Raw genomic sequence first — 5,052 nt, forward strand, 5'->3', positions numbered from 1 at the left:
CCCGCTCCAACTCCGCGGCACTTCCGCCGCTCGCCGGCGGGGGAGCCGGGCGCCTCCACCATGTCGCCGCCGCGGGGGTGCGCCCCAACCTCTCCATCCCCCTGCAGCTCATCCCAAGTCCTGCACACCTCGCCTCCTGCCGAGGAATGCACGGTTGAGCCCTATACTCCTCAGTTCTTCAATCCTCCACATACTTATAGAGTATCTCAGCCCTTTGGGGTGCAGGAAGCCCTGGCTTCATTACGCTTCTCCCCCGCGGGCCTCGATGGTGCGTCCCGCTTCTTCGTTGCTCCCCGCCCGCCGCCGCTTTGCCAAAGTCCCGGAGTTGGGGAGTTGGGCGCTAGCTGGGGGCCGCTGGACGTGTGATGGGGACGCCCCAAAGACCCGTGCGGCTCTCCGCAGCCCGCGACAGCCCCGGGACTGCGCGGACACAATGCAACCTACCACGCTGGGATGCAGCAGGGTACTCTCTTCCCGGCTCTGCCCCGGGACGTGCAGACCAGACCCGCCTTTGACCTGGAGACTCCGCGCAACCTGTGTGCAGAGGGCACCGTGAGCATCGCTTAGCGTTGTGCCTGGTTTCCTTCCTCCTTTTCTGCAAGCTGTGCAGCGCTGGGTGCCCCGTCACCAGTCTGGGCTCTTTGCAGACAAGAGTCTCCTTGCGAGAGCTATTCTCATGTACATCCAGCCCGGTGGACTTGGACTGCCTTCCAGTCTCAAGTGTGCTTCTGAACACAGTACCCAGAGCCCTTCCGAAAACCTCATGTCGTTTCTTTTTTTTCCTATTCAAACCACCAGCGAGCGCCCACGATGGGCCAGACACTGGGCCAGGAGTGAGGAGTAAGGAAAAACAGAGCGCGCACTGGTTCCTGGGGGCTGCAGCGCGAATGGGTGCCCAGGACGAGGCTGTGCATGCCAGAACCATGACGACATGCCCAAAGAAGTCAGGCTTCTGAGCCACGGACCTGGACTCACACGAAGCCTGTGGGATCCTCCACCAGTCGCTTTTAACACCTTGCTCCCCGACGCCCAAGAACAGTCCCTGCTCTCTGTCTTTCTCTCTGCCAACCTTCTTGCGGGCACATACACTCGCTTGATCCTCTGCTTCTCCAGCGAACTGAGTCCTAACATGGGACCAGTGTCCTCAATTCTAGCCTTTCACCTCTAGGCTGAGTAGTGATTTTTCTGACGTCACAGCTTGGGTCCACTCATTGTAGAGTCCACAGTTCTAAGTTATATATCCCTAAGGTCAAATATCTCCACCTTTGGTTGACTCTGCTTCCTTTGTGTCAGTTGCTAGCTCTGTGTGTTCCTCCAAGTGCTCTTGACCACCCAGATCCTTATACCCCCCCCCAAAATCGTCTATGTCAGGGACGCCCTTTTGTATAGGGAAATCACCACCTCTTCTCCCAAGTTTTTCCAAACCTGTTCATCAGAACATGGCAGGCACTCCTACATCAGGACCTTGGTCCTATCCCCATACCTAGGTGTATCCTCTGACCATTCTTCCATTTTATCCCCTCCCTTTACGACTTTTAAGAAATAATTGACAGGGACTGACGGATGGCTCAGTGGTTAAGAACATTTGTTGCTCTCCTAGGGGACATAGGTTCAGTTCCCAAAACCCAGATTTGGCTCCTGGAACCCACATCACACAGCTTGGGGACAATTGCCTGTCACTCTAGTTCCAGGGCATAGCCTGTGTTGGGTACCTAAATACATGCGGTGTACCACACATACATTTAAGCACACAGACTCATAAATAATAAATAAGTCTTTAAAAATAACGTGTAGCCTGCTACAATATACATGGACAACTTTACCATTTTAACCACTAAAGATACGTTTGTTACATTTCTTGTAACAAAAGGATGAGAGATGCTTCTAAGACTCAGGAGGTAAATGAGTCTTACAAGACTCAGGAAGTTTGGAAAGTTACAAGCTGTCCAGGTTCCTTCCCAAGGTTACATAAACTGTATAATGCTGACGAAAGAGGATCCCCGGGATCAACCATGCCACCTTTGGGTTGTGCTCCAGGATGCATGAGCTGTCCCCCACACCAGTGTGGGATTTTCAGTGATGCCCCGGCAAACAGTCCACTGATTCCTAAGCCGGACTTGGGTGGAATCATTTCTTTGGTATGTTATCAATGTCCTGCCTGTGACAGACATTTGCTCGTGTCTCCCCAGTAAAGTCATGTTCACATTTATCCAGTTATCTGTTGATGGACATCTGGGCTGTTCCCATCACTCCCCAGGATTGAGTCATGCTGAACCCTGTGTCTGGTGTGGCCGTGAGTGTGCAGCATTGGTGTGCTTAGACAGCACTCTTTCCACCCCTGAGCATGGATAGCTAGCAGCAGCTCTACGGATCCTGCTACAAACATCGTGGCTTCCCTTCACCTTAGCATAAGCCAGGAAAGGGCTGAGGATACGGCTAAGGCAGCAAAGCGCTTGCCTCACAAGCGTGAGTACCTGAGTTCTAATCCCCAGAACCCAAATAAGAAGCTAGGATTACAATAGCTCATGCTTATAATCCCACTGACAGGGAAATGGGAGGTGGGGACGCGTGGATCCCTAGAAGCCCTCTGGCCACTAAAGCAAAAAAAAAAAAAAAAGAAAAGAAAGAAAGAAAGAAAGAAAAGGGGAAGACATTTGTGAAATGACACTAAAGTTGCCCTCTGACCCCTACATGCATGTGTATGTGTACACACACACACACAGGTGCGCTCACACACACTCTAAGCGGTGAGACTCCTTAGTTACCCTGATATTTAATACCTTACATACACACCTGAGAGCCTCACCTCAGGGTCTATCCACATAGTTTTGTCAATTTGATACAGCCTACAGCCATCTGACAGGGGACTCTTGACTGAAAAACTGCTAAGATAAGATTAGCGGGTGGGCGAGTCTGGGAGGGATTATTTGGATTATTAATTGATATAGAAGGGCTCAGCCTACAGTGGGCAGTCCCTAGGCAGGAGGTCTTGAGTTGTATAAGAAAGCTAGAGGAACATGAGCCTTGGGGGTGGAGTGTGAGGTAGAGAGGTGAGCGAGAGCCCTCTTCCATGATTCCTCTCGCGAGGTCCTACACTGACTTCCTCCAGTGACCGACTGTAACCTGGAAGTATAAGCCAAACATCCCCCCATCTGACTGAGTTGCTTTCGGTCAGAGTGTTCTATTATAACACCAGAAGGGAAACCAGATCTGGGTCTTTGCAAATTTCTAGAACTCTCTTCCTCTCAACATTTTGTAGGGTTCCCTTCTTTCTCTTAGGAACCAGACCAGAGGTCCTGCCTCTTGAGATGGCTTCCCTAGCCTCCATCTCAACAATCTCCTCATCTTCATCTGCTTGTCTTTCCTAGGGAGCAGGTCTAAGGCTGGGCCTCCCTGCCAAGAACACAAGTCCTGAGCATTTAGAAAAGCAACGTCTCCTCGTCTCCTATGAGCACCTCCATCTCGGCCAGCACATAACACCTGCCTTTACTGCTAACCAGAAAACCAAGGTCTCTTCCTGCAGAGGAACGTGTGACAAGCACCCAAGGACTTCAGTTCACTGTCCCCTGCATCTTGTGAAGCTGAGGACCCAACTGGGTGTTCTACTCAGCAATTCCTGGCTGGGCGAAGCGTGCCGCTAATGTCACCAGGGGAGGAATGCATTCAGTGTCTTTTCCTCCCCCTCTTCTTCCAGTTCCCTAGAGCATCCCACAGGAAATTGGATTTGAGCTTTCTCACGACGAAGCAAAGTCACTTGTTGATCAAAGCTCTCGGCAGCTCAATCTGCCCTTCCCAAAGGGGACTCCAGTCGGAGAAGCCAGCTTTAATCCGAAGTCTCTTTGATTACTTTCCACCATGTGGGATGGACCCGACAGGAGGAGGGCTCCTGGGAGGTTATTCTACTCACCGAGAAAATGCCACTTCCCTGGAAAACTGAACTAGCCACGAACTGAAATTCACAGGAGCCGCCACTTCCAGACCAAGCCATGTCACTAAGCCTGGAGTAGCCGTGACATGAGATAGTGCACACAATGGGCTTACGGCAGACCCTGTCCAATATGGGCATAGTCAGTGTGGGTGGAAAGAAGGCTGAGCACTAACTGGAGCATGGAGGCGATAGAAGCAGGCGGGTCAGCTGCAGGGCAAGTCGCACTGCTCTGCCCCCCCCCCCTTGTTCTTCTCCTCGCCTGGAACTAGCTACAGGTACCTTCTTCCTGCTCCTCCTTTTCTGGCCCTGAGACCCTGCCTTTGCTGTTTTTCTGCCAGCTGCTTGCCAGATCTCCCCATGGGGCCAGCCGGCACTCAACCTCCAGGTCCCTTCTAGAACATGACTTCCCACATGGATCCTTTTGAAAATGCTTTTTTCCACTCTCTATCTCATTGTACTTTCCCCACAGTCCGCGGCCCTCTTTGCCGCAGGCTCAGGCACCTGCTCATCTCCTCCTTCACCGTAGGAGGATCTAAAGAGAGCATTCTTTAAGAGCCTTGGGGCAGGCCTCTTGCCCTCTCACACCCTGCCACATCCTCCCACAGAGAAGGGCAGATCCTGGCTTCAGAAGGGAGATGAGGGGCTCACCTACACCTTCCTATTTTCGCTTCTTTTTTTTAACGAGCAGTTTGTTTCATGGCTGGCTCTTCGGTGTTCTACCATCAGTAGCAGGAACCCTCAGTGAAGAGGGTGACAGGTGCAAGCCTTCAGCACACAGCCCCGGCTGAGTGTCCTCACCTTGCCTTCAGAAGCCCTGCTGCAGAACCGGGCTGGTGCAGCCAAGCTCTAAGCGGAGGGACATGAAGTCCTTGAGGTGAGGTGAGGTCAGCCTTTTTCCAGCACTCTTTAATCTTGTCAAGTCCTTAAGCAGATTCAAGCTCCCATTTCTTCCTCGGCCGGGCTTGGTCCGTGTTTAGGAGCACTTGGGAGGTGGCGGTAGGACAATTTGAAGTTCAAGGCCAACCTGGACTAAACAGGGAGGGCAGACTATGTAAGATTCTCTCCCTAACCCCCCCCCTCAAAAACAAGACAAAACAAAACAAAAAACAACCAGTCAGAACTGG

This window comes from Microtus ochrogaster, chromosome 7 (assembly GCF_000317375.1).
Source record: "Microtus ochrogaster isolate Prairie Vole_2 chromosome 7, MicOch1.0, whole genome shotgun sequence".
Lineage (NCBI taxonomy): Eukaryota > Metazoa > Chordata > Mammalia > Rodentia > Cricetidae > Microtus > Microtus ochrogaster.